The sequence below is a fragment of the Phocoena phocoena genome, chromosome 1, assembly GCF_963924675.1.
Source record: "Phocoena phocoena chromosome 1, mPhoPho1.1, whole genome shotgun sequence".
NCBI classification, from domain to species: Eukaryota; Metazoa; Chordata; class Mammalia; order Artiodactyla; family Phocoenidae; genus Phocoena; species Phocoena phocoena.
In genome coordinates this window covers 37,332,879-37,341,353 of record NC_089219.1, presented here as the reverse complement: position 1 = coordinate 37,341,353, position 8,475 = coordinate 37,332,879, and the positions used below count along the sequence as shown (strand labels likewise).

At 41.7% G+C, this 8,475-nt stretch overlaps 1 pseudogene; it reads right to left on the bottom strand.

The window, feature by feature from the left end:
• Nucleotides 1–3,373: 3,373 nt before the first annotated feature.
• On the bottom strand, nucleotides 3,374–3,764 carry LOC136137467 (small ribosomal subunit protein uS8-like; annotated as a pseudogene).
• Nucleotides 3,765–8,475: the final 4,711 nt, after the last annotated feature.

Sequence of the window (8,475 nt, the reverse complement as noted above, 5' to 3'; positions counted from 1 at the left end):
GATTTTTTTACACAGTTTTTATGTCAATAAAGTTGACTTACATGTTACTGTATGCTTTGATCAAATGTTTGCACCTTTTGGGTTTAAAAGGCCAAGTACTTAAGGGTCATTAACCATTGCAACTGCTTTGTTTTTGCCTATGTCAGCAGAACCCCCAGGATCCTTTCAGTCTCACAGAGACAGAGGGAATTTTCAAAGGGAATCTTGACCTAGTAGGATGTAACATTCATTGTTCCCTGTTATAGCCGCAGCACAAAAGCAATGGCTGGCACACAGCAGGCATTGAAAACATATCTGTTGAATAAGTGAATGAGTGAATAAATCTCTTCACTTGTCATAATGATTGAGATGTTACAAGCTGTTTCAGTTGCCTGAGTAGGCAAGAATACACAACTAATAATGCTATCTGGCAAAAAGAGAGGAAGTCTGAATTATGTAGCATCAGTCTGACAAGTGCAGTGAACTACTGTGTTATTGTTTGCTCATATTTACATTTTCTTCACAAAAATATAATTTCTGTTTTACAACTGTGTGGTCGATTAGGAGTGTGGCTAATTCTGTGGACTGGCTCATTCATCATCTGTTCCAGTCTCATTACTGTGTGTCTTCCTGGAAAGAAGAGACTGAAAAGTTTAAAACTACATTTCCCAGAGTCCTTCGCTGCTAGGGTTCTGAATGAGACAAAGGTTCCTTCATTCACATGCATTCACCGGGAACCTGAAAATGAACAGTTAAGAGGGAGAGTTTGAGGCATCTGTCTTGCTGGTTCTGATGGTTTAGAGGGAAGCAGTTTGATCTGGACCTGCAAGCAGAGGTGATGGCTCCCTAATTTGGCAGGTAACTTCCTGGTATGGAAGAGGTGGCAGGATTCCAGAGCTAGTGCCTATGGGCGGTTACTCCCTGATTCAGCAGGTGAGTCTCCTGTTTTGGTAGGAGCAGCAGCCTCCTTCACAGCCCAGTTCTGCCAGGTGCATTGGAGAACTCACCCATGATGATCAGCCTGGAATCTGTTTCCTTAGCCCATCTAGCAACATTGTAAACCATTTAATACCTTGCACTAAATCCCTTTCTGCCCAAGTGAATAGTTTTCTCTGCCGCTGAACCCTAACCAAAGCAAGGGGCCAAGAATTATTATACAAGTGACAAAATGACGTATTACTATGTGGATCATTAGAATATGGATGTACTTTAATATTTATGAAATACCACATACTCTATTGTCAGGAAGATCCAGTTTCAAACAAAAATATGTGCTCTTGCTCAACATCATTAATCATTAGAGAAATGCAAATCAAAACTACAATGAGATATCATCTCACACCCATCAGAATGGCCATCATCAAAAAATCTACAGACAATAAATGCTGGAGAGGGTGTGGAGAAAAGGGAACACTCTTGCACTGCTGGTGGGAATGTAAATTGATACAGCCACTATGGAGAACAGTATGGAGATTCCTTAAAAACTAAAAATAGAACTACCATACGACCCAGCAATCCCACTACTGGGCATATACCCTGAGAAAACCATAATTCAAAAAGAGTCATGTACCAAAATGTTCATTGCAGCTCTATTTACAATAACCAGGAGATGGAAGCAACCTAAGTGTCCATCAACAGATGAATGGATAAAGAAGATGTGGCACATATATACAATGGAATATTATTACTCAGCCATAAAAAGAAACGAAATTGAGTTATTTGTAGTGAGATGGATGGACCTAGAGTCTGTCATACAGAGTGAAGTAAGTCAGAAAGAGAAAAACAAATACTGTATGCTAACACATATATATAGAATCTAAGAAAAAAAAAAAGGTCATAAAGAACCTAGGGGTAAGACGGGAATAAAGACACAGACCTACTAGAGAACGGACTTGAAGATATGGGGAGGGGGAAGGGTAAGCTGTTACAAAGTGAGAGAATGGCATGGACATATATACATTACCAAATGTAAAATAGATAGCTAGTGGGAAGCAGCCGCATAGCACAGGGAGATCAGCTCAGTGCTTTGTGACCACCTAGAGGGGTGGGATAGGGAGGGTGGGAGGGAGGGAGATGCAAGAAGGAAGAGATATGGGAACATATGTATATGTATAACTGATTCACTTTGTTATGAAGCAGAAACTAACACACCATTGTAAAGCAATTATACTCCAATAAAGATGTTAAAAAAAAATGTGTTCTTGCAACAATCTATACATTGATTTAAAAAAAAATCCTACAAAATTTGAATTCTACTGAAGAACTTTTTTGTTACTTACTAATGCTATTAGGACTGTAGTTTGCATGCTACAGAGTTCTACTGGATTTAAGCAAAAGAAAAATGAATTTATATAATGTCCTCTCCTAGAACCCAAGGGCAAGGATGCAGCTGGACCTCAGGACTGACCTGGAGCCGGTGATTGCAAAGCTATTGAAAACCCAGGAATCCCCTCTCACCAGCTCTCACCATTGTTTCTCTCTGAATATATGCTTCATTCTTTCTCTCTACTAACTTTCTGTGTATTCCAATAAACAAGAATTAAAAAAAAAAAAAAGCTCCATCTCCACGTATGTATCCTCCATTTAAGAGAACAGATGGACAGACTAAAACAGGAGTCTCCTAGACCTAATTCTAGAATCTTAAGGAAAGGCTATGAGTAGTCCACTTTAGTCAGGTACCCAGTTCAGCCAAGTTCACAGCTTAAGGAGGCCTTCACCTTGTTTTCCATGTAAAGGGCAGCCCTGGGGCACAACATTCTGTGGAACAGAATGTGAATGATGCCCCTTGGAGCTATGCCACCACCCTGAACCAATCTGCTGGAGTCCGGAGTCAGAGTCCCGTTATGAGAGCCTGGTAGTGGGTGCTCTGCTCCTGGCATCATATAGATTGTGGGGAGGGGGAGGTAGATCTGGAGGAAGGGGAAGTTACCACATAAGAGGGAATTATTGGGCGCTCAGGTGACAAGCTCACTGATGTCCATTACAAGAATGATATGCTGATTTTAACTATATTAGATAAAGGGTAGGTAAACTACAGCCCACAGGCCAAATCCAGTCTGCCCCAGGTTTTTGTAAATACAGTTTTATCGGAACACTATCATGCCTATTTATTTGCATGTTGTCTATGGCTGCTCTTTTTCTGTACTGGCAGAGTTAAGCAGTTGCAGCAGGAATCATACAGTTCACAAAGCTACAATATTTACTGTCTGGCCCCCTACAGAAAAAGTTTGTTCACCCCTGTATTAGACCCCTGCTACTCAAAATGAGGTTCCCCAAGCCAGCAGTCTCAGCATCACCTGGGAGCTTGTCCGACCTTCACTTGGAACTACTGACTCAGAACCTGCTTTTTTATTCCCCATTGAGGCATTTTATTTGCATTGTATGTATTACATCCCTAGAAAAAGAATCCCAAGATTTTTCCTCCCGTGTGTTTTCGTCTCGCTTCTTCGTGGTTCATGCTGCTGGCTAAGGTTATCAGTATAATGAAACCAAACTGTCTGGATGGGAGCAGGTTATTCTGCCATTTTTCTAGATCTTTGAGGTATATATCAAACATGGGGCTGATCTCCGCACTTGTGTAACCTGCCTGTGAGGTTCACGACAATTTTCCAAGCCCTGTGATCATCAGTGATTTCAAATTGGCCTATATAACCACGCTTCATCATCACAGCTAGAAACTGGACGATGGCTTTGGAGCACAGCCTAATAAGAACCTAGCATTTGCCTTTCTTTTTGGCATTGTTGATGCTCTTGAGAATATCAGGCAGGACATTCATGTGCACCATTATGACGGCACAGAAAGATGGCAGGCAGAACCTGCATTCTAACAAGAGCCCTAGGTGACTTGGAGGCACGTTAAGGTTTGAGAAGCGCTATATTAAACTCCTCAGTGGCACAATCAATATTATTGAAACGTTTGTTTCACACAAGCCCCTTTAACCTGTGGGACATGATGCAATCTCCCAGGCACATTAGACTAGTGTGCCACCATCTCAGGATTCCATTCAGTGAGGGTTTTTGGGACTGTGTCACGGCAGAGTATCATTGCAATCAGCCAGAATCAGTGCAGACAAAGGGATACCTGGCTACGGTTTGTTAGTTACCTACTCATTCATTCACTTATAACAAGTATTTATTGAGGGCACACTCTGTGCCAGGCATTGAAGTACAAATGGTGAACAAATTGGCCCAGTCTCAGCCCTCACAGCTGTGAGGCTTTCACACATCACCTCACTTAATTCTTCCTATAATCTGTGAGGTGGGGACTTCAATCCCCATGAGTACACTGAGGCTCAGAGAGGTTAATGACTTGCTCAAGCTCATGTGACTGGTGAATGGCAGAGCTGAAAATAGAACCTATGTCTATCTGACACCACAGTTTATGCTTTTTCCTATGTGGCACTGCTAGACATGGTTCTAGGAGATTATAATCTAAATTAGGTCTACAGCCAGAGAGCCAGTGTTCTATAGATAAGAAGCAGAGTACTCTTATCTCCCACTTCCCAGATACAGCCAAGGTGATGCTGCAAGATTGGGGAAGGCTGGAAACTAGAGGACCTTCTCTTCAAAGTGGCAGACTTGGCACCTTTATCTGTAAGAAAGACAGATGACTTTGGTTCAATTACTTCTTCCAGACACTTAGAATGAGGGATTCACCTAAGGTCCTAGGGTAGGACAAGAATAGCACTGCCCTGGGGAGAAAAGAGTCAGGGTTAAAGCTTCCTCCTCCAAGAGACTCTCAGGATGAATCCCATTCACTGGTGTCCCCCTGCCTTTCTGACCCTCCTCTAACCTGTTCTATACATCCCCTCCACTGACCCAGCCCTTCTTCCTTGCCTTGCTTCTCCATCATTCCATTGTACCCTCTTGAACTTCCATTCTGAGACCTACAAATATACCTCTCCTATGTCCCTATATCCTCAACTAGAGGAGAGAGATGAGGTAGGGAGAAGGAGGTGAGAGAGGTGGGAGGGACCACAATGGAGAGAGATCTTGGGCTAGGCCCGGGTAGTGAGGGAAGGGACATGAGTTTGAGGAAGTGGCTGGATAGGAGGAGGGGGAGGGAAGTGCAGGAATGACAGGCATGTAGTAGGGTGCCGTCTGCTGGAGCAGGAGGAAGGCAGTGAGAAGCCTGCAGGGATGAGCGAAAAACAACAGCAAGATTATCATCCCATCCCCATCTCAGTAACAGCAACCTTGTGAGATAGGTACTATTACCAACTCTAATTTATAATTGAGGCAACTAATAACTAGATGGATTGGGTAAATGGTTCGAGATCACATGGCTGTAAGTGGTGAAAGCAGATTGAAAACAGAGGCAGGCTGGCTTCAAAATCTGCCATTTTATATCTACCATTTTATATCGTTTCATAAGGGTACCTCACGGAAAGCAGAAAGACGTGTTTCTCTTCAGCTACCTCTGGTCCCGGACTAGCCTGCTTGCTTTCATTTCAAGCAGTGCATTTGCATTTTATTAATAAGCAGAAATTAAAAAACAATTACCTCAGTTTATTGTCACAACCTAAATCAAAGCACCCAGCATAAGCAGTGGTTTTTTTTAAACGAAAACTGTCAAAATTTAAATATCTAAATGTAATAAATTATTGGATTTGTTTTTCTAGCTGATTTCTGGTTCACACTGAAGAATTTATTCTGACACTGTTACAACTTTATGTATCTTGATTTGACCTGTATATAGTTCTCAGTTAAGGGGTAATACAAGGTTTCCTGGGAGGTGATGAGGATTAATCAGATCAAATGTAAGAAGGACTTCCAACCATTCAGCCCATTCAGCAGACATGCAATGAGCAGTTCTGGTGTGCTGTGAGCAAGGAAGACAAGGAAGACCAGGGCATCAGCTCTGAGCTGTTCAAAGTGGGCCAGGCAGACCTGCAATTAGAAAGGCTTCAGGATAGTATGAAGAAGCCTCCAGGAGTTGGAGCAAAGCAGGTGGAAGGAGGGAGCACAAACTGTGCCTGGGCTTGAGGGAAGGCTTTGCTGATGCTGCACAAGGAAGACCCTCTGTCTTAGTCTGTGCTCCCCTAAGTAGCCCCGGAGAAAGCACAAGGAGCTTATTTGAGGGTAATCCCAAGAAGTATGGTGAAGGGGTAGGAAAGTGAGACAGAAAAGGTAAGAAAGCCAATAAAATGTTCATTCACAAGATGGTTACAGCTATGGGCAACTAGGGCTCCATCCTGCTGGGTGCCCTTGGAGGGAATGTGTAGAATGTACCTCCAAATTGTCCCATCAAAGGATGAGGAAGCTGGGGTATTTTCCACCAACGGCCACCCCGCATTGGTTGAGGATTGCTCCTGAGGGTGCTAATTCCCTATCACCTCAGCCTGCTCCCCACATGGGCCGAGTCCTCCTGCAACAAGATAAAGCCTTCAGGCCTAGAGATGCCGGTGTGTGTAGCATAAGGCATCCATAGTCTTCAGAAGCTGCAGGTGCCTCTGGGCTGAGCCAAGGGCACATAGATGGAGCACCAATACCTTTGGTTACACCCTCAATTAATGTTTGTTTGTTTGTAACATCTTTATTGGAGTATAATTGCTTTACAATGGTGTGTTAGTTTCTACTTTATAACAAAGTGAATCAGCTATACATATACATATGTTCCCATATCTCTTCCCTCTTGCATCTCCCTCCCACCCTCCCTATCCCACCCCTCTAGGTGGTCACAAAGCACCAAGCTGATCTCCCTGTGCTATGCGGCTGCTTCCCACTAGCTAGCTATTTTACATTTGGTTGTGTATATATGTCTATGCTACTCTCTCAGTTCGTCCCAGCTTCCCCTTCCCTCTCCCCGTGTCCTCAAGTCCATTCTCTACATCTGCATCTTTATTCCTGTCCTGCCCCTAGGTTCATCAGTACCCTTTTTTTTTTTTTTTAGATTCCATATATATGTGTTAGCATACAGTATTTGTTTTTCTCTTTCTGACTTACTTCAATCTATATGACAGGCTCTAGGTCAATCCAGCTCACTACAAATAACTCAATTTAGTTTCCTTTTATGGCTGAGTAATATTCCATTGTGTGTATGTGCCACATCTTCCTTATCCATTCATCTGTCGACGGACACTTAGGTTGCTTCCATGTGCTGGCTATTGTAAATAGAGCTGCAATGAATCCTGTGGTACATGACTCTTTTTGAATTATGGTTTTCTCAGGGTATATGCCCAGTAGTGGGATTGCTGGGTCGTATGGTAGTTTTATTTTTAGTTTTCTAAGGAACCTCCATACTGTTCTCCATAGTGGCTGTATCAATGTACATTCCCACCAACAGTGCAAGAGGGTTCCCTTTTCTCTACACCGTCTCCAGCATTTACTGTTTGTAGATTTTTTGATGATGGCCATTCTGACCGGTGTGAGGTGATACCTCACTGTAGTTTTGATTTGCATTTCTATAATCATTAGTGATGTTTAGCATCCTTTCATGTGTTTGTTGGCAATCTGTATATCTTCTTGGGAGAAATATCTATTTAGGTCTTCTGCCCATTTTTGGATTTGATTGTATGTTTTTTTGATATTGAGCTGCATGAGCTGCTTGTAAATTTTGGAGATTAATCCTTTTTCAGTTGCTTCATTTGCAAATATTTTCTCCCATTCTGAGGGTTGTCTTTTCATCTTGTTTATGGTTTCCTTTGCTGTGCAAAAGCTTTGAAGTTTCATTAGGTCCCATTTGTTTATTTTTGTTTTTATTTCCATTTCTCTAGGAGGTGGGTCAAAAAGGATCTTCCTTGTCACAAAGAAAGAAAACTACAGGCCAATATCACTGATGAACATACATGCAAAAATCCTCAACAAAATGCTAGCAAACAGAATCCAACAGCACATTAAACGGATCATACACCATGATCAAGTGGGGTTTATTCCAGGAATGCAAGGATTCTTCAATATATGCAAATCAATCAATGTGATACACCATATTAACAAATTGAAGGAGAAAAACCATATGATCATCTTAATAGATGCAGAAAAAGCTTTTGACAAAATTCAACACCCATTTATGATAAAAACCATGCAGAAGGTAGGCAAAGAGGGAACTTTCCTCAACATAATAAAGGCCATATATGACAAACCCACAGCCAACATCGTCCTCAATGGTGAAAAACTGAAACCATTTCCACTAAGATCAGGAACAAGACAAGGAAGCCCACTCTCACCACTATTATTCAACATAGTTTGGGGAGTTTTAGCCACAGCAATCAGAGAAGAAAAGGAAATAAAAGAAATCCAAATCAGAAAAGAAGAAGTAAAGCTGTCACTATTTGCAGATGACATGATACTATACATAGAGAATCCTAAAGATGCTACCAGAAAACTACTAGAGCTAATCAATGAATTTGGTAAAGTAGCAGGATACAAAATTAGTGCACAGAAATCTCTTGCATTCCTATACACTAATGATGAAAAATCAAAAGTGAAATTAAGAAAACACTCACATTTACCATTGCAACAAAAAGAATAAAATATCTAGGAATAAACCTACCTAAG